Raw genomic sequence first — 22,606 nt, 5'->3', positions numbered from 1 at the left:
CCTGTACCTCATTCACTCCAAAATTGAGTAGATTATTTCCTCCAAAGTGTTTCCTCCTTTTTCTCTTTATCTGGCCTTGACTGATGATCCAATATGTTTTGGTGGAGTTCTAAGGCTATAAGGCATATCAAAAGTAATTTTGTTTGTGCCTCTTTTATAAGGCTTTTTACAGTCTATCTTGTTTCATAGCTATTTATATGTTAAGGTCCTAGATTAACCAATGCCTCATTGTGGTATAGAGGCAATTTTTGATTCTGGAAGATAATGGCAACAGAAAATCAGCTCTGGTAAGTCTTTCTAAGCTAGATAGGCTTTAAGTATGGCACTAGTATCAAAATGTATTATAATTTGGGGGCTTTGGTATTGTTCATTGCCAAGATGGTATCAAGAAGATGAGTTTTTCAAGCATGACAACTCCCAATGATCTATGCTTATGTCATAATATGATATATATTTGTTTATAAAATGGTTTTTATATGTGTTGCTAGAAGGTGTACACATACCAGTCAATCATAGAATTCTGAAGTATTGAATTAAGCCTTATTCTCTTTCTAAGCTATAAACTCCATGAAGTAAGGAATTGTCACTTTCATCTTTTTGCCTTACCTATGAGTGAAGAGAGAGAGTCATGTCTCAGTAAATATGTTATCCAGTCAATGAACATTCATTAGGTGCCTATGTTATTGTTCTGTCATTTTCAGTCATGTTTGACTCTTTGTGTACCCATTTGGGGTTTTCTTGACAAAGTTACAAGAATAGTTCACCAATTTTCTTCTCTAGCTCAAATTACAGTTGAAGAACTAAAGCAAACAGGGTTAAATAACTTTCCTAGAGGGCAAAAGCTACAAAGAGTCACAGAGGACAAAGAGCTAGAAAGTTTATAAAGATGGATTTACACTTAGGAAAATGAGTCTTTCTGCCATCCACTGTGCCACATAATTGCCCAGGTTAAGAGGAATGAGGAGAGGTTTTAAAAAAAGGAGGAAAAAGGCAGTCCTTTTCCTCAAGGAATTCACAACCTAAATGAATGTGCATTTTAAGTTTTTAAATTGTACCACAAACTTTTTTAATATCCTATAAAGAGAAAAGACCTTTTTAGGCTCCTTGGTTACTGAAGGAAGTTCTATATATATACTTCATAGGATTATCATATCCCATAGCTTTTAGAATGTCAAAATGCCCTGGAAATTTTCTATTGTAGAAAAAAGCTTCTATATTTTAAGGATGAAACTCAGAAGTGATATTTAAAATGACAATACATTTATTCTATGGTAAAAGGGAAGTTTCAGAAGAATATGACAGGAAATAATTCACCAGCCCTTCAAATAAAATGAAAACAAACACATAGAAAGAAATGAATGATTACAACTATACTTTACATATTGAAAACACCCTTATCCCAGCACAGTGTTATTACTAATGAAAAATGACTCCGATTTCAGCCACAACTGTCAACACAGGACTAGAGATGACACCTAGCCATACTGCTCATAAGGATGAAAATGGAAATTATTAAAACAACATTATGACTTTTCCCTGGCCTTATATACAAGGCACATCCTAAACTGGAAAGCAAGTTAGACACAAGAAAACAACCTAAACCAAGAAACCATGAACAATTATTTTAGAAAAATAAGTCATGACTAACTAGGCTTTGAGTAAATGGTAAAAACCTCACCACGTTCTCATCACTAAAGCTTTTGCTCCAAGTTTTTGAATGGGGAGTCAATATCTAGCACCTGCAGTTCGTAAACAAGTTGGCAATAAAAAAGGAGGTAAGGTTAGTCATTCCTTTGTTTTCCCAGCTATTATAAAGATTAGGGGCACTTAGGTGGCTTGGTGGATAGAGTCAGACCTAGAGAAAGGAGGTCCTCAGTTCAAATGTAACCTCAGAGACTTCCTATATGTGATTCTGGGCAACTGACAACCCCAATTTGGCTAGTCCTTAACACTCTTCTGCCTTGGAATCAATATGAAATATTGAATCTAAGAGAGAAGGTAGTTTTGAAAATAATAATGTTTCTATATATTATCACAACTATGGAATACTCTTATCTCAGTTTATCCTATCCAGATCTTTAGTAACTATCTATTTGCTCTTATTTTTAGCCTAATGTGTATATACACACATAGTATAAATTAGTGGATATAGCTAGCTAGCTAGCTAGACAGACAGACAGACAGAGAGACAGACAGACAGACAGATAGATAGATAGATAGATAGATAGATAGATAGATAGACAGATAAATCGATATTTAGATATACATAAATATATGTGTGTATATACTTATATATCTGTATATATAAGCCTAGACATTTTATATATGTATGTATATGTGTGTATATTATATATACTTAGAAACTCTCTGTGTATCTATATATGTAAATATATAAGCCTAGAAATTTTACATATATATATAAACATATACTTAGAAACTCTATGTGTCTATATTTATATAATTTTGTTATATACTTTCTGCATTCAAATGTATTTGTAAAGACAATTTTTAAAAATAAGAAAAATCATTTTAACGACTTGGTCATGTTTATACAAATTCATACAATAATATGCATTCCATAATATTATTCTGAGGGAAGGATGTTGGGAAGGTAAAGGGAATTGATTATTAGAAACATTACAGAGTTAGAAAGGGAAAGACTTGGCAACTAACTGAATATGTGGAGTGAGGAATTGAAGAGTCCAAGTTGCTTTTTTGTGTCAAAATGAGATTTTTAACAGATCTACTTAATGCCACTCTGTTGCTTGCTAAGCAAAAAGTTATTGCTGTTGTTGTTTTCTTTTATCTAGCCTGAATCCTTGGTGGAGAACAGCTGTTCACCACTTTCCATATACTGTATAATAACACTACCCATAGAACAGAATGGCTTCCAAAAGCATGCATGCTTTTCTAGTATTCCAAGTGACAAATCCAGGAAAATAAAGATTAGTGGAATATCAGAGCATCAGTGTATTATTTCCACATAACAAAGTACAATTTCTTTTGCAAAGGGATTCAGTTTATTACTCCCCAGAGATCATAATACTTGATGCAAAACGGAGGCATGGGGATGAACATCTAGTTCCATCTGTATATTTTGTGCAAACAAAATTGAGACCAAACTGATACCTCCAACATGTAACTGGTGGGTTTGGACTTATTTCTACAGTTGAAGAAAGGGAAAATAAAAGTTGCAAAAAGAAACAGATGACAGGGGATTATTTTTGCCTGCCTACTTCTTTATGAAATTAACTGGAAACTCACCATTGAAATTCAAGCAATATTCCTACAGAAATATATCTGAGTAGGACCATGGATTAAATGTAAACTGAAATTGGTGAATTATGCATGAACCAAAAAGAAAAATCCAAAAGGATACAAATGTGCTGGCTTTCTTTTTGTTTGTTTGATCTCTTCTCTTAAACTGAGAACAGGGACTAATATAACTAAAATATATTGTCATCTATTTCCACAAAATAGCCTGGCTTTATCTGGAAAGGAAAAAAAAATTTCCTATGGTCCCTACATCAGAAAAACTCAGGTTAACAACAGACCCTGGTTTTAGGAACCACATGAAGAACTGAGAAAATAGTGTTACTTCTACTTATCTTAGAAATAAATTCACTCTCAATTCCTAAAATTCTCAGATTGAATCAAATTGACCTTCAGCCTCAAAACCACAAAGCTAAAAACTAATCTTCTCTTCTCATCCTTTGGTAGAATGATCTCAGTTTACTGCTTCTCCCTCACTTTCCTCTCTACTTGTCAGCTTCAGGAAGACCAACTGCTTTGCCTTTGGAAAACTTTCAAGTCCACTTTTTGATTTCTTCAGCCCTCAGGCAGCAGTTTCAGAGTATCAGACACTGCAATTCCTTCTTCTCTAGGGTATTTGGTGTTTCCCCAAACCTATGCATCTTTGAGATAATGCTATGTCTAAGGAGGGAGCCTGTTTAGATTATGCAAATGATATTAATTCTGACTAACTACATTCCACACTAAGAAGCTTCTTGGTTTCAAATAAACTCTAGAAAGAAGGTACACAGGTTCATAGAGTGGGAGACTAAACTGAAATACAGTTAGAAATTGGAAAGGATTCAGAAGGAACGGGGCCACCAGTGTCAGGAAAGAAGAGGACTTTGCTTTTTCCCACTGGCATCAACATTTATTCCTGGCAGGACTGGAAAAGCAGTTTTGCCTTTCCTTTTATCTCAAGTGCTTATTAGTACATTGCCTTGAACAAAGTAAGTGATTAATTGTTGACTTTTAGGATCCACTATTAAATGCTTTGTTCAACCTCCAAAAATCTCCTATTATCAAAAATGACTGAAGTAAGAAGATAAATCAGTTTCTCATTTAAGTGTCTGATGTGTTTTGTGAAACTTCAGACATTTCCAAACACAGAAAACCTACCCACACCCTATATCATAGAATGAAACAATAGTAAAAATTATTCAAGATTTTCACAGAAAACTTTCCCATACGTATATCCATTTTTAAGAAAATAAAATTCAAATTGAAGTAACAAAATTTGACCTAACACATGAATTTGCTGTAATTGAAAATGGGTAGCAGAACAAGCATCTACCAATACTGAGCAAGCAGTATCCCTCTCACTCTTGTAAATCAAACCATCCATCACTTTTCCTCACTCTAAATAACTAAATGGTGATATAAGCAAATATATATTTCCTGGACTCTTGGTAGAGGTAATAGCCATAGCAGAAAAGGAAAGGGCCATTCCATCAGAAGGAGGGGGTACATGTGTGCTACTTTTTATTCTGAATTAAGATATAATGTTTCATACCAGTCTTACTATGCAGGAAATAGGGAGAAAGAAAGAGAGAAACAAAATTTGCAACTTATTTTTTAAAATATTTTAAGAATTGTTTTTATATGCAATTTACAAAAAAAATATTATTTTAAAAATGTATATCTACCTTAAGAGAAAGAGTTGAAAATAAAAATAATTGAGATGATGCCTTCTTTAAAGGGGATAGAGAATGGAAAGAGTTAACTGGATATTTAAATAAATAAATACATAAATTTTAAAATATACAGATAAAATTAAACTTTTTAAAACTTTGATTAAAAAAGAACAAAATGCCTTTTCCTCTATCCTTGTACCTCCATCCCTAGAACATATCTGTTCTGAATTTTAAAGTTTGGGCCCTCTATCCTCAAAATCCTCCTGGAGACTATCATGTTTCCCTGTTCACTAGAAGGAGCCATGATGTTGCAATGGAAAGATTATTGGGTTTGAAATCAGAGAATTTTGTTGAAATTCTAAATATGCCCTCTTTGTACATATGTTAACTTGAAAAAGACAACTAATCTCCCTTGACCTCATTTTTAAAAGTTTATTTATTTAATCAATTAATTTAGAATATTTTTCCATGGTTACATGATCCATGTTCTTTCCCTCCCCTCCTTCCACTCCCCTCCTGTAGCCAACAAGCAATTCCACTAGGTTTTACATGTCATTGATCCAGACTTATTCCCATATTATTAACATTTGAACTAGGGTGATCGTTTAGAGCAGTGGTTCTGTTATATTTAAAAGAGTGGGAGCAATAAACTGTGAGAGTTAAAATGGTTGAAGGCCTTAAACTGTAGTGACTAAAACAGTGGAAGACTTAAATTGTGATAGATATAAGAGTGGGTGAGTAAATTGTGACCACAGAAAATATGTTTTCACCACAGTGTCTTGTTTTAAATAAAATATTTAAGGTGATTGCCAGGGAAATATTCCCAATTATGAATATACCCAAGTCAACTGGGTTTCATAGAGAATTTAATTAATAATACAATGGGGAATCAAAGAAAGAGAGAAAGAGAGAAAAAGGAAATAATGAGAAAAGGATAGACCAGCCCAGGGTAACCCTGGCCAACCCAGGCCTAAGTCCTAAAAGAAAAGATCAGTCAGTCAGTTATCACTCACCACAAGATCTGTTCAAGTGAGGATTATGGGGGACAGAGTCTTCCCAGAGGGAGTTCCAGCCAGAGTCAGCCTCCCTTGAGAGACCTCAGAGATTGTCCTTCAAGAGATTCTTCTCAAGAGACCCTCCTTAGAGCCCGTCTCTCAAGAGCACTTTTTCTCAAGAGAATTCCTTTTTCTTATATAGGGGGTTTTCTCCTATGTCACCTCCCCTAAGTTCTTCCATCTACCAATCACAGTAGACATTTTCCAAAGGACAGCCCATTCTGAATTCACAGCTGAGTCGACTAATCCCTTTAGTAAGTTTGAACCAGAAAAAACACAGCTGAGTCGACTAATCCTTTTTAAAGTTTTTCACCTTTTTGTCCTGGCAAGTTTACAAGTTGCCTGACCTTTATAGGTACTTAGCACCCTATTATATTAATTCTAAAAATAGGCATGGCTTAAGTATGGGTGTAAGCATTTCTCATTGTTAAGCAAGGAGTTTTCTCCCTTAAAGCAGTCCTAAGTACGGGTGGAGTAGAGGTCCTCCCATTTCTGAGAAGTAGAGTTCTCACATTTTAGATCTAAGTAGCTTCACTGTTTAAAATTGGGAATGGTCTTAACCAAATGTTCTAAGGTAGAGTCTGAGAAATTTCAAGATTTACAGTTCTCAACCTTTCTAATGCCGTGACCCTCAATACAGTTCCTCATGTTGCGGTGACCCCAAACCAAAAAATTATTTTGGTGGCTACTTCAAAACTGTAATTTTGCTACAGTTATGATTCGGAATGTAAATACCTGATATGCATTATGTATTCTCATTGCTACAAATCAAACATAATTTAAACGTAGTGATTAATGACAAAAATAATATTTAATTATATGTTCAGAAATATTAATCCAGCAGGAGGCAGCCTGAGTGCTGGGGCAGGAGGTAAGTCCTGCCTGGGGAGGGGGTCCACAGATGCTGCCTTCTTCTTCCTGTCATCTCCCTCCAGCTCGAACTCAGGCTTCACTTTGCTGGGGTTACTTGGCTCTGTTATCCTCTCCAGAAGTTATCCACTCCAGGACTTGTTCTTAACCCTTCTGAAGCCAGGGCCCAGGTGCTCTATCTGCCTCCAGGCAGGTCTCCAGGCAACAGGGTAAATCCATTGCCCCTCATAGGGGGAGGGCTGCTGATAGGTAACTAATATTAGTACAATGTGCGGGCAGCAGGGTCCCCATTCTTTCCAAGATCTTGCTGTAAAGTAGTACAATTTCTCAGCGGCTAAAGCCATCAGAAATATATGTTTTTTGATGGCTTTAGGCAATCCCTGTGTTTTGGTTATTCGACCCCCGGCGGGGTCGTGACCCACAGGTTGAGAACCGCTGTTTTAGAGTCTATATCCCCAGTCATATTCCCATTGAACCATGTAATCAAGCAGTTATTTTTCTTCTGTGTTTCTGCTCCCACAGTTCTTTCTGGTCTCCAATTTGTTTATCATTTCATTTGATTTCTGGGCTTCTTTTTCCAAGGAGAAGAATCTGTCTTTTAAACCACTATTTCTTTTTGAACTATTCCCCATTTTTCTTGCCAAGTTTGTTCTATCTTTCATACTTGGTCCTCTGCCTCCTTTCTGATTTCCTGAAGGGCTTGTGATAAATTTTCATTTTTTTTGAAAGTTGGGATGTATTTGCTTGTTGCCTTTTGCTCTCTCCTCAGTAGACTGTTGTTTTTCACCATAGAATTTATGCAGGATCAAAGATTTTTTTTTTTTTTGTGGTTGAACATTATAGTTGTTGGGTCTTGAAGCCCACTGCTGTGTTAGTTTTTACTTCCCTTCCCAGTCAGAAATCTGAATGAGGAGGGTAGACAGGTCTCTTTGTATCAAGCTATAGAATGGTTTTTGCCCTGAGGCTATTTTTCAGTTTCTGCCTAGTCTGCTGTGGTCAGCCCCTCTCTGCCCTATCTCTGTGCCCAAACTCCATGTTAAATTTATTCCTCAGCCTCCTGGAGTCCCAAGTCTCACTGCTCAGGGATAAGTCTGCGATGCCCTCAGCCAGCCCCTGAGAACCTAGATTTTGCCCCATGCTGGCTCTGACTCAGGCACTGTAGGGGGAGTGGGGGAGGGGTGATCAGCTTGCACTATGGTAGGAGTAATTTTACCCCCTTATAGCCTGGAAATGCCCAAACCCTGACTACCTTCAAGGCTGTGCCCTTTAGTAGAGCCCCTTAGCTTATCTGATTTTGGTTTTTGTCCTTTTGAGGCATTTTATATCATTTAAGTGTTGAGGAGAAGAAGACCTTTGCTTCTACTCTGTGGCCATTTTAGCACAGAAGTAATGACTTGACTCCCTTGGCTTCATTTTTACCAAATTTCCCATGTCTGGAAAGGATAACTATGAAATCCCTTTCAGCTCTAAATGTATCATCTCTTGAGATTGAATATAGCTTAGCAATTGTTATTTTAAATCATATGTTTAAGACCAGTTCCTAAAAAATAATCATTTCTTACTTTGATTTGAATAAATGAAAGTTAGGAAAAAATATTCATGCAGATTTTTAAAAATGAAAAAGTGTAGGTGGTATGACAATAGCTTTTCAAATAAGGGCTATAAAGTGAGAAATTTAACTCCCCACAATTTGGAAATCCTTATATTCTTTGAACAAGATAATATTGATTCTAGCAATTCTAAACTCTAGGATTTGTTTAAAGTGTGGAAAACTGACTAAGCCAGATATCCCTGTGGACATTAAAAGGTAAAACCACAATGAGGTTAAGTGACAAGACAAAAATTTCTAAATTTCTAAATCTACAAATATTTCTAAAAAAACATTCACCATCAATGACAATAGAGCTACCATATTTAAAGTATGTGCATTGACTTTTCCACTTAAATCTCCTTCATGTACAAGTGTTTTTGTGCACACTCATCTAGATCACAGATGAAAGTGCATAAAGACAATCTTCATCCTTGGTTACCGAGAGACTACTACTATATACTATACTATTTAAAGTATAACCATATTCGGAGAATAGCATTTTAGTCCCTGATGATTTTCATAAACATATAAAATTGGTTCTAAAAAAAGTAAAAATGAACAAAAAGTAGAGGATAGAACAGGACAAGATAGAGGATAAAACAAGGATAGGGGAGGTATATGCAAAAGATAACATATTTATAAAGGTGTTGAAAGATTTATTTCCAAAATATCTGAAGAAGAGAAACAAAAAATTCTTTTTAGCAGACAGAAGGACATAATTATGAAATTTACTACTATCTCTAAAAATAATGATGGGAAAAATCTATAACTACAAGCTATATGCTGTTTTTCCCGTCTTTACGTGTGAATAATTTTCATATTGATCATGATGTGGATACTAGATTGATGCAATTAAAGCATTTCAACCAAGGAAAAATTATATATTTGAAAAACTATAAAAGAAAATGGAAATAAATAAGATTAAGCAAACATGCAATTTGTTTTAAAATAAAAAAAGTCAATAGACTGACAAACTCAAAACAAGCACAAAAGAAGAAATCCACAGTAGTAAGCACAGGGAAATCAGAAATAGAAATGTTCAGGACAAAAAGACAATGGAGTGATGATCAAAATTGAGGGTTTTTATTTAAATTTCTTATGAAGACTAACAAAATTGAGGAACCAGGAGCTAAATTAATTTTTTTTTAAATCATAAGGAAATCCAAAATTTTTTAAATGCACAAAAATAATTATCAATGAACAAAGAAGAATTATATCTTTATAACTATATGCCAGTGAAACATAAAAGGAAATAAACAACTACAAAAATATTTTCAAAATTCCTAAATGAACAAAATAAGAACAAAATAAGAACTAAACAAAATAAAAACCCTGGCTTAGAAAAAATATATCTGGCAAGTTATAAATGAACTAACAAAGGAGAATGAGGTAAAAGAACTCTATCCACAAAGAATTACTAGCAAATTCTATCAAATATTTAAAATGCAAACATTAACTACATATAATGTCTTTAAAATATTCTTAATAATAGGGGAGGAAATGCTTACCTCCTTTTATGAGAAAAAATTATTAGAAAAATATAGAACTAATATCCAAAACAGGTAAAGTGAACTATATATCAAGGTAATTAAATAATGTGAATGCAAACATTTTAAATTTCATCCTTCCAAGGAAATTACAGTAACACATTCAGAAAATGATCCATTGTGATCAAGTTGAACTCATTAAAAGAATATAAAGATGATTCAATATTAGGAAAATATACAATTATAAAATTGTATATATACAAATGTATATATATATATACATATGTATAAAGAAATGTGTATATACAAAATATACAATTATATAAAAACATCAAATATGATCAACTAACTAGATTTTCAAAATCATCTTGATGAAATACTGGCTTTATTTATATTATAACCCAAAAAGGAAAGAAACAGGCATTTATTATGAATGTTATTTGCCAAGTACTTATGGCTCCTTTTATGATTTTTAGGCTTAACACAGTGTCTAGTACATAGCTGTATTACATAGTACATTGTACAATGATGAACTGTGAAAGATTTAGCTATTCTCAATAATACAAAGATCCGAGACAATTTTTTTAAAATTTTAAACATTATTTTATTTGATCATTTCCAAACATTATTCACTGGAAACAAAGATCATTTTCTTTTCCTCCCCTCCCCACCTCCCACTACCTTTCCCTCTCCCATAGCTGACGCATGATTCCACTGGTTATCACAAGAACAAATGGGTACTTGACTCGAACCTATTTCCGTGTTGTTGGTATTTGCTCTAGAGTGTTCATTTAGAGTCTTTCCTCAGTCATATCCCCTCAACCCCTATAGTCAAGCAGTTGCTTTCCATCGGTGTTTTTACTCCCACAATTTATCCTCAGCATGTGGATAGTATTTTTTAGATCCCTGCAGATTGTTTAGGGACATTGCATTGACACTAATGGAGAAGTCCATTACCTTCAATTGTACCACAGTGTATTAGTCTCTGTGTACAATGTTTTCCTGGTTCGGTTCCTTTCGCTCTGAATTACTTCCTGGAGGTTGTTCCAGTCTCCATGGAATTCCTCTACTTTATTATTCCTTTTAGCACAATAGTATTCCATCACCAAAATATACCACAATTTGTTCAGCCATTCCCCAATTGATGGGCATTCCCTTGTTTTCCAATTTTTGGCCACCACAAAGAGTGCAGCTATGAATATTCTTGTACAAGTATTTTTCCTTATTATCTCTTTGGAGTACAAACCCAGCAGTGCTATGGCTGCATCAAAGGGCAGACAGTCTTTTATCACCCTTTGGGCATAGTTCCAAATCACCCTCGAGAATGGCTGGATCAATTCACAACTCCACTAGCAATGAATTAATGTCCCCACTTTGCCACATCCCCTCCAGCATTCATTACTTTCCATAGCTGTCATGTTAGCCAATCTGCTAGGTGTGAGGTGATACCTCAGAGTTGTTTTGATTTGCATCTCTCTGATTATAAGAGATGTAGAGCACTTTTTCATGTGCTTACTAATATTTTTATTTCTTTGGCTGATAACTGCCTGTTCATGTCCTTTGCCCATATATCAATTGGAGAATTTCTTGATGTTTTGTACAATTGATTTAGTTCTTTGTAAATTTGAGTAATTAAACCTTTGTCAGAGGTTTTTATGAAGATTGTTTCCCAATTTGTTGTTACACTTCTGATTTTGGTTACATTGGTTTTGTTTGTACAAAACCTTTTTAATTTGATGTAGTCAAAATTATTTATTTTGCATTTTGTAACTCTTTCTAAGTCTTGCTTGGTTTTGAAGTCTTTCCCTTCCCAAAGGTCTCACGTGTATGCTAGTCTGTGTTCTCCTAATTTTCTTATAGATTCCTTCTTTATGTTCAAGTCATTCACCCATTTTGAATTTATCTTGGTGTAGGGTGTAAGGTGTTGATCTAAACCTAATCTTTCCCACACTGTCCTCCAATTTTCCAAGCAGTTTTTATGAAATAGTGGATTTTTGCCCCAAAAGCTGGGATCTTTGGGTTTGTCATATACTGTCTTGCTGAGGTTGCTTGCCCCCAGTCTATTCCACTGATCCTCCTTTCTGTCTCTTAGCCAGTACCAGATTGTTTTGGTGACCGATGCTTTATAATATAGTCTGAGATCTGGGACTGCAAGGCCCCCTTCCTTTGTTTTTTTTTTTTCATTATTTCCCTGGATATCCTTAATCTTTTGTTCTTCCAAATGAACTTTGTTATGGTTTTTTTTATAAATCAGTAAAAAAAATTTTTTGAAGTTCCATGGGTATGGCACTAAATAGATAGATGAGTTTGGGTAGGATGGTCATTTTTATTATGTTGGCTCATCCTAACAATGAGCAGTTAATGTTCTTCCAATTGTTCAAGTCTAGTTTTAGTTCTGTGGAAAGTGTTTTGTAGTTATGTTCATATAGTTCCTGTGTTTGTCTCGAGAGATGGATTCCTAAGTATTTTATTTTGTCTAAGGTTATTTTGAATGGAATTTCTCTTTCTAGTTCTTGCTGTTGAGCTGTGTGGAATTATATAGAAATGCTGATGACTTATGTGGGTTTATTTTGTATCCTGCAACTTTGCTAAAGTTGTTGATTATTTCAACTAGCTTTTTGGTTGAATCTTTAGGATTCTTTAAGTAGACCATCATGTCATCTGCAAAGAGCAATGATCTGGTCTCCTCCTTGCCTATTTTAATGCCTTCAATTTCTTTTTCTTCTCTAATTGCTACTGCTAGTGTTTCTAATACAATGTCAAATAATAGAGGTGATAATGGGCATCCTTGTTTCACTCCTGATCTTAATGGGAATGGATTTAGTTTATCCCCATTGCAGATGATATTAGTTGATGGTTTTAGATATATACTGTTTATTATTTTTAGGAATGGCCCTTCTATTTCTTTGCTTTCCAGTGTTTTTAATAGGAATGGGTGTTGTATTTTATCAAAGGCTTTTTCTGCATCTATTGAAAAAATCATGTGATTTTTGTTGGTTTGCTTGTTGATGTGGTCAATTATGTGGATGGTTTTCCTAATATTGAACCACCCTGCATCCCTGGTATGAATCCTACTTGATCATAGTGAATGATTCTTCTGATCACTTGCTGGAGTCTTTTTGCTAGTATCCTACTTAAGATTTTTGCATCTATATTCATTAGGGAGATTGGTCTATAATTTTCTTTCTCTGTTTTTAGCCTGCCTGGCTTTGGAATTAGTACCATGTTTGTGTCATAAAAGGAGTTTGGTAGAACTCTCTCTTTGCTTTTTATGTCAAATAGTTTGTATAGTATTGGAGTTAGCTGTTCTTTGCATGTTTGATAGAATTCACTGGTGAATCCATCAGGCCCTGGGGATTTTTTCTTAGGAAGTTCTTTGATGGCCTGTTGGATTTCTTTTTCTGATATGGGATTATTTAAGAAATCTATTTCTTCTTCTGTTAGTCTAGGCAATTTATATTTTTGTAAATATTCATCCATATCACCTAGGTTGGTATATTTATTGCCATATAGTTGGGCAAAGCCCTTTTTAATGATTGCCTTAATTTCCTCTTGATTGGAGGTGAGTCCCCCCTTTTTATCCTTGATGCTGTTTTTCACCCAAGTATTAAGACATGCTGTGATGGATCTAGACCTGGACATCTACATCAAATACTGACTGGATGGCTCACTATTTGACCTCCGCCTCCTGACTGCAAAAACAAAGACAACAGAGAGATTCATCCTGGAAGTTCTCTTTGCAGATGACTGTGCTCTCATGGCCCACCAAGAAAATTACCTTCAAACCATTGTGGACAGGTTCTTCACTGCAACAAAACTGTTTGGCCTGACTATCAGCCTCAGCAAAACAGAGGTGCTATTCCAACCTGCACCAGGGAGGCCAACTAACCAGCTGTGCATTACAATCAACGGCACACAGCTTTCTAACATCAACACTTTCAAGTACTTGGGCAGCAGCATCGCCAATGATAGGTCCCTAGACCACGAGATCAATGCGAGGATCCAAAAGACCAGCCAGGCACTTGGGCGGCTGCACTCCAAAGTCCTCCAATACAGAGGTGTAAGCACTGCGACTAAGCTCAAAGTGTATAACACAGTGGTCCTCAGCTCGCTCCTGTACAATTGTGAGACATGGACACTGTCCCAGAAGCACATGAAACAGCTGGAGCAATTCCACCAATGCTCCCTCCAGTCAATCATGAGGATCCGATGGCAGGACCAAATCACCAATCAGGAAGTCCTCGACAGAGCCAACTCCACTAGCATCGAAGTAATGGTCCTCAAAACCCAGCTACAATGGTATGGACACGTCATCCGCATGGACCCACAGCAAATACCAAGACAGGTATTCTATGGTGAACTGTCAGCTGGACTCAGGAAACAAGGCCGACCAAAGACAAGATTCAAGGATCAGCTAAAGTCAAACTTGAAGTGGGCTGGCATCACACCAAAGCAACTAGAACTAGCTGCCTCTAACAGAAGCAGCTGGCGAACCCACATTAACCATGCCGCCACCACCATTGAAGATGAGCGACGTCGATGTCTCGCCGCTGCACGTGAATGCAGACACCAGGCCACTAACGCACCTCCCGTAACAATTTGAGTCCCATACCCCATGTGCCACAAACTTTGTGCCTCAGCCTTTGGACTCCAAAGCCACATGAAGGTACACCATATATGAAACTGCACAAAAACAATAGTAATACTTGATCACCGAGAGACTACCACTAAACGAGAGGAGACTGGTGAATCCATCAGGCCCTGGGGAATTTTTCTTAGGAAGTTCTTCGATGGCCTGTTGGATTTCTTTTTCTGATATGGGATTATTTAAGAAATCTATTTCTTCTTCTGTTAGTCTAGGCAATCTATATTTTTTGTAAATATTTATCCTTATCACCTAGGTTGGTATATTTATTGCCATATAGTTGGGCAAAGGAGTTTTTAATGATTGCCTTAATTTCCTCTTCATTGGAGGTGAGATCCCCCTTTTCATCCTTGATGCTGTTAATTTGCCTTTCTTCTTTCCTTTTTGTAATTAGATTAACCAGTACTTTATCTATTTTGTCTGTTTTTTCAAAGTACCAGCTTCTAGTCTTGTTTATTAGCTCAATAGTTCTGTCACTTTCGATTTTATTAATTTCTCATTTAATTTTTAGGATCTCTAGTTTGCTTTTCTTCTGGGGGTTTTTATTTGTTTGTTCTCAAGTTTTTTGATTTGCATTTCCATTTCCTTGATCTCTGTCTTCCCTAATTTGTTAATATATGCATTCAGGGATATGAATTTTCCTCTAAGTACTTCCTTGGCTGCATCCCATAAGGTTTGAAAGGATGTCTCACCATTGTCATTTCCCTCAATGAAATTATTAATTTTTTCTATGATTTCTTCTCTAAGCAATTTTGGAGTATCATATTATTTAATTTCCAATTAATTTTTGATTTGGCTCTCCATGTACCCTTACCAATCAATATTTTTATTGCCTTGTGATCTGAAAAGGCTGCATTTAGTATTTATTCTTTTCTGCATTTAAGTGCCATTTTTCTGTGACCTAGTGTATGATATATTTTTGTGAATGTTCCATGTGGTGCTGAAAAGAAGGTATATTCCTTTTTGTCCCTATTTATTTTTCTCCATATGCCTATTAACTCTAATTTTTCTAAGAATTCATTCACCTCTTTTACCTCTTTCTTGTTTATTTTTTGGTTTGATTTATCTAAACTTGATAGTGGTTGGTTCATGTCTCCCACTAATATGGTTTTACTGTCTATTTCCTCCTTCAGTTCTCCTAGTTTCTCTATTAAAAATTTGGATGCTATACCATTTGGTGCATACATGTTGATTAGTGATGTTTCCTCATTGTCTATACTCCCTTTTAACAGAATATATTTACCTTCCCTATCCCTTTTGATCAGGTCTATTTTTGCTTTGGCTTTGTCAGATATCATGATTGTAACTCCTGCCTTCTTTCTATCAGTTGAGGCCCAAAAGGTCTTACTCCAACCAACCATTAATTCTAACCTTGGGAGTGTCAACCCGCCTCATATGTGTTTCTTGAAGACAACAAATGGTAGGGCTTGGGGTTCTAATCCAATCTGCTATTTGTCTACGTTTTTTGGGTGAGTTCATCCCATTCACATTCAAAGTTATGATTGTCACTTGTGGATTCCCTGGCATTTTGATATCTTTACTTTAGATCAGTCCCCCTAGTCCCCTCCCTTGATATTCTTCCCTTTTGAGCCCCTCCATTTTTATGCTCCCTTCCCCTCCCCTCTCTCCTCTCCCTTTTGATGGTCCCTCCCCCTCCCCCTCCTTGATTTTCCTTTCTTTCTTGCCCTGTTGGATAAGATAGAATTCAGGATCCCACTGGATCTAGATGTTCTTCCCTCTCAGATTTGATTTCACTGAGAGTAAGGTTTAAGTAATTCCACTTCATGCTCTCTTCCTCTCCTTCTCATATGAGAGTTCTTCCCCTCTCCTTCCCATGTGTAACTTTGTATGGGAAAGATTATTCTATTTATTACCCCCCCCCATTTCTTGAAGTAAATGTTAGCATTATCAATGATTCCCCCCTCCCTTTTCCTTTCTTTGCCCCCACTTTCACAAAATCTTCTTAATGCCCCAATCTTTCCCTATGCATGTTTCTTCTAACTACTCTTATGATGTATACAATTTTTGTGAGTTACACAAAACATTTTTCCCACACATTAATATATATAATTTGATGTAAATGTAGTCCTTATAGAAGAGAGTTTGACTTAAAGAAAAAGATAAGATTTATCTTCTTTTCCCTTTCTTTCTTAATTACCTTTTCATGTTTCTCTTGCTTTCTGTCTTTGGATATCAAATTTTCCATTAAGTTCTATGTTTGACACTCTGAACATGGCACAGAGCTGCCCGCAAAGTATATCCTCCAGACCAGCATCTTTGCCTGCCCAGAGGTTCCCACTGTCCCTGGAGGCTTAGTGCTCTAGGGGTCCTGGGACATTCCTTCTGCCTTCCCCTTGAACCCTAGTGCCCTCGAATTCTGGCTTTTGTGTGTGTACCTTTTGAATTGCATCCAGCAGGAGGGTTCCTTGGCTCTGTCTTGTTGTTAGGTTTGATTTTCAGTTCTCTAGAAGCATTTAGTTTGTATTTGGTAAGGAAGGATATTCAGAGGTCTGAACTTTTGCTGCTTCAATGCTACCATATTGACTCCACCTCAAATGACAACTATTTAAAAGAGACCCATATTACAATATGTAAGACAAAATTTATATATATAGGCATAAATTTAATAAAGTGAATATAAGTTGTTAAATACAAGGTAGTTAGTTAATGAGGATTCCACTAAGTTTGGGGATTAAGAAAAAGTCTTAAAAAAAAGGAAGAGAGGGTTTCTGGGAAGGTGAGGTGAGATGTAGAAAGGTTAAGGTTAAGAGGGCATTTATTCCAGCTATGTGGGATTGGATAGTCAATGAAAAGGCATAATGATGGTAGCTGGTATATTGTTTGTGAGAAACATTAGTTTGCATATTACACTCTGATCAATAGACATTTTTTCTTTAAAAACTTAAGATTTCCTTTTTTCCCAAATTACATGTAAAAATAATTTTAGCATTATATTTAAATTTTGAGTTTCCAGAGAAAAGGAAAAAAGACATCAAAGAAATATACCATGGGCATATAGATGCTAATATATAGTATCAATAACAAATGGCTCAGGAGAGGAAAAGGAAAGGAGAAAAAGGAACAAATATTTATTAGGCACCTAATATGTATCATTTAAATGACATTAAATAAGCATTTTAAATGTCTCATTTAATGCCCATGGTAATCCTTTGAGGTTGGTGCTATTATTATCCCCATTTCAGAGTTGAGGAGACTCAGTCAGACAGAATTGAATTGTCCAGGATCACATAATTATGAATTCTCATGTCATACATGAACTTAGATCTTCCAGATTCCAGGACCAGTCCTGTATCCATTGTGCCATCTAATTGCAGTTTAAATCTCCATTTGGAGAAAAGGTCGACTAGAAAATTAGGTAAACCAGTCTTGTAGTAGGAGGATAGAATTGTTAATAAGCAGTATGCAATCTGGCAACTACAAAATCTCAAGGGATCTAGTAGTAAGCTCCTTGCAAAAAGGGGAAATACTGTAGAAATGTTTATTTCTGTCTATGATATCTATCACATATCCTAAACATATAAAAATACATTCAGACATCTATGTGTGTCACATGTCTATGTCACCCCCTATTATACACACATAAGTGGTTTATTGAATATATGCACATATATACTTAATCTATAAATGTTTGTATTTTGTGTAGCTACACACATATATTATATGTGTAGCTATAACTATCTTTCTACATCTCTCTACATATACACTGTTGTATTCATTTGTGCATGCATAAGCCATCACATCAAAAATCTATAGAGATATTTCCATTTTTCCCAAGGAATCTCAGTCAGTCAGTCAACAAAAATTTATTAAGTCCCTACTATTTTCCAGAAACTGTTTTTAATGTTAGGGATACCAAGAGAGGCAAAAGATAGCCCCTACTTTTAAGAAACTCCCAATTTAATAGAGGAAATAAGAAGCAAATGCAAATAAATGTGTATGAAAAAGTTATACACAGTATAAATAGAAAATAATGAGATTTTATATATTAGATCATGTATTAAATATATTAAATAATTAGAAAATAATGAGAAATTATAAGACTTAAGAGATATTGGGAAAGGCTTTCTGAAAAAGTTATATTACTTGAAAGAAGCTAGAGGAACCTGGGGGCATGAATTCTGAGAACATTCCAATATGGAGGACCAGAAGAGAAAATACTCAAAGTTGAAAAATCTGGGGTTCTGCTCTTGAAATAGCAAAGAGGTCAGTACATGGTGGGTGGGGTGAAGTGTAAGGTGTAAGAAGACGGGAAAAGAATCTGGCTTGGGGGCTAGGTTATAAAGGACTTTGAACAGTAAACAGAGGATTTTGTACTTGATTCTAGAAGTGAAGGGGAGTCCCTAGAGTTTATTGAGCATAGAGTTCGCCTTGGATGACCTGTGATTTAGGAAAATTACTTTGATAGCTGAATATAGGGTGGATGGGAGTAAGGAGAGACTCCTAGCAGATAGATGAGCCAGGAGGTTATTGTAATAATACAGTCATGAGGCAATAAGAACCTGCACTAAAGTGGTGGCAGTATCAGATGAGAGAATGGGTCATATTTGAGGTATGTTACAAAAAGGAAAGCAATAAACTGAGGTGGAGATTAAATGTGAGGGTGGGACAGTTTGAGGAGGAGAAAGTGAGGAGTTAGTAATGTCTTATAGGGTGATTGTATTCTTGATAATAATAGGGAAATTTGAAAGAGAGGAATAAAGTTTAGTGAGAAAGATAGTAAGGGTTTTTGCTTTGTTTTGTTCTGTTCTGTTTGGTTTTTATGTTGAGTTTAAGGCATCTAATGGACATTCAGGTCAAGATGCCTTGACGGGGAGTTCGAAATGTGAAAGTGGAAGTCAGCAGAAAGGCTGAGACTGATCAAGCCATTCTCCAATTGAAAAATGAGCAAGGGACATGAATAGGCAATTTTCAGTTAAAGAAATCAAAACTATTAATAAGCACATTATGAAGTGCTCTAAATCTCTTATAATCAGAGAAATGCAAATCAAAACAACTGTGAGATATCACCTCAAACCTAGCAGATTTGCTAACAGACAGCAAAGGAAAGTAATGAATGTTGGAGGGGATGTGGCAAAGTCAGGACATTAAAGCACTGCTGGTAGAGTTTTGAATTGATCCAAACATTCTGGAGGGCAATTTGGAACTATGCCCAAAAGGTGATAAAAGACTGTTTGCCCTTCGATCCAGCCATAGCACTGCTGGGTTTGTACCCCAAAGAGATAATAAGGAAAAAGACATGTACAAAAATATTCATAGCTGCGCTCTTTGTGGTGGCAAAAAATTGGAAAATGACGGGATGCCCTTCAATTGGGGAATGGGAATAAATAGTGGTATATATTGGTGATGGAATACTATTCTGCTCAAAGAAATAATGACCTGGAGGAATTCCATGGGGACTGGAACAACCTTCAGGAATTGATGCAGAGTGAGAGGAGCAGAACCAGGAAAACATTATACACATAGACTGATACACTGTGGTACAATCAAAGGTAATGGACGTCTCCATTAGTGTCAATGCAATGACCCTGAACAACTCAAAGGAACCTATGAGGAAAACTACTATCCACATCCAGAGGAAACACTGTGGGAGTAAAAACACCAAAGAAAAACAACTGCTTGAATGCATGGGTTGAAGGCATATTGTTGGGGATGTAGACTCTAAATGAACATCCTAGTGTAAACTACAACATGGAAATGGGCTCTGATCAAGGACACATGTAATACCCAATTAAATTGCATGATGGCTGCAGGAAGAGTGGGTGGAGGGGAAGGAGGGAAATAATGTGATTATTGTAACCAAGGAATAATGTGCTAAATTAACTAAATAAACATATTCAAATGGGATAAAAAAATAAAAGAATGTTATTCTGAGAAAGGGTAGATACACTTTATTGGACTGACACATATTTGTATAGCACAAAAAATGATTAATAATAATTTCCATAGAATTTGACATGAACAAGTCCCACTGGATGAGAAGGTAAGAATGGATTATAATCTATCCCTGGAAGGACTATATGTATGGATGAGATACTAGAATCTTTGAAATATTGAAGATGATTTCTGTACTCAGAACATAGAAGAAACAAATGCATTGATAAAGAGGAATGAGAAAGTAAGAGAAGGAAGAGAGACAGAAAGGGAAAAACAACTTTTGTGAAACAGAGGTTCAATATCTTATGTTGAACTCTTCACATTTCACTGGTCTTGAAGTAATTTAAGTAAACTTTTCACATCAAAATGTCCACTTCATTTTCATTTTCCAACTAATTTTTCTGACCTTCGTTGGAGGAGTATTGGTGAATCAAAGCAGCTCTGAACTATGAATATAATGGAAATCAGAAGATATTTTGTAGAATATACATTTCTAACTACATGCATATTCCAGAACAAAAGTATATTTCTGTGTGGACTGAAATGATTTCATCCTGAGCAAATGAATAGATTGATGCTTATTTAATGAGACACTAGAGCCCCAAGTTTACATTTTCACCATTCGATTTGCTTAGCATTATGCAGAGATATTCCTAACTTTTCCATTACTCATTTTCTTTTCACGTTTATTGGAGTGGGGTTTTTTAACTTCATATCATCAATATACTCTCTGGCTATAAAACTTTGCAAGGACCCCTGATAGAAATGTAAATTTCTTCTAAAAGAGGCTAAATATATATATATATGTTTACACACACACACACACACACACACACACACACATATATATATATATATATATATATATATATTTCCTGGTTATCTGTTTTTAGGATGCTTTGAAGTTATTTGTTTTAAGGTTTGAGTTCCTTGCTTCCCTATGATATTTTGGCTTATGTATATTGGAAGGGATCTACAGAATTTATAGTTAGCCCAATTATAACTATTTTGATCCTTTTATTTATATCTCTTTGCTAATGAATATACTAGAATTAGAGAAATTTAGGACTAGAAAGGACATTTAATGTTATCTATTTTCTCAATCTGATTTTATGAAATAGAAAGGTACATTCTAAGGAAGTCAAGTAATTTGCAAAAAGTCTCACAGGTAGTGGTAGAATTGGAACTAAAATCTTAATTCTGGTCCAGTTTTATTCCCACATGTAGGTCCAGTATAGTAGAGGATGATGATGATGATGATGATGATGATGATGATATTGATGATGGATCTTCAACACAAAATAAATGATAAAGGAAACAAAAATATCTAGATCTTAATTACTTTAAATAATGAATTCCTCAAAGTAGTCAAATGTATCCAACTGTACACTATTTGAAGTTATAATTATGTAAAATATGGTAATTGGTTCTAGCTCATTGGGAATATGAAGTGTGAATTTGAATAATGTAACTACTTCAAGAGAATCATTATTTGCCCTAATCAGGAAGTAGCTCTATTTCCATATCTTCAGGGAAGCATCCCTAGCATGTAATAAGATCTCTCTGTTAGAATTTTATAGAATATTTTTGCCTTTGTATCCTTGGTACCTGGTATAGTGCCTTGTACAGGTGGACAATTAGTATGCATGTGTTTCATTGAATTAGAATAGTAAAAGAACTTAGAGGTCATTTGGAGAGGGAGAAGAAATATTATGAATCAAAAAAGTTGGCATATATATATATAGAATATGTAAGTATTATATACATAATATCTGGGGAAAAATAAAAAGTTAGTAACCAAAGATTGGTCAGTAGGGGAGAAAACTATAGAAAGATTATATCAAAATCAGAACTAACATCAAGTGTATTGCATGGCCCCATATGACGGTGCTGGCCCTTCAAAAGAACTGGCCAGATCTTTAGTAAAGCCTCTGATTAGGCAAGGATCATGATTGTAGTATAAAATTCTCACACCCCAGGAATGGAATGGAAATGACAGTAGGGAAGACCCAGTAGAAATGGGCACGTGGAGCTCTAGGAACCAGTAAATTAATAGGTTTGGGACAATCAGAATTTTGTGTCTATAACAAAAAGATCTCAGAGCAGAACTGACAAAAGAAAGGGTTTTCTGGCTGCAG

This window comes from Monodelphis domestica, chromosome 2 (assembly GCF_027887165.1).
Source record: "Monodelphis domestica isolate mMonDom1 chromosome 2, mMonDom1.pri, whole genome shotgun sequence".
In the NCBI taxonomy this organism is placed as follows: Eukaryota; Metazoa; Chordata; class Mammalia; order Didelphimorphia; family Didelphidae; genus Monodelphis; species Monodelphis domestica.
The sequence above is the reverse complement of the archived record's forward strand: the minus strand, read 5'-3'. Positions refer to the sequence as shown.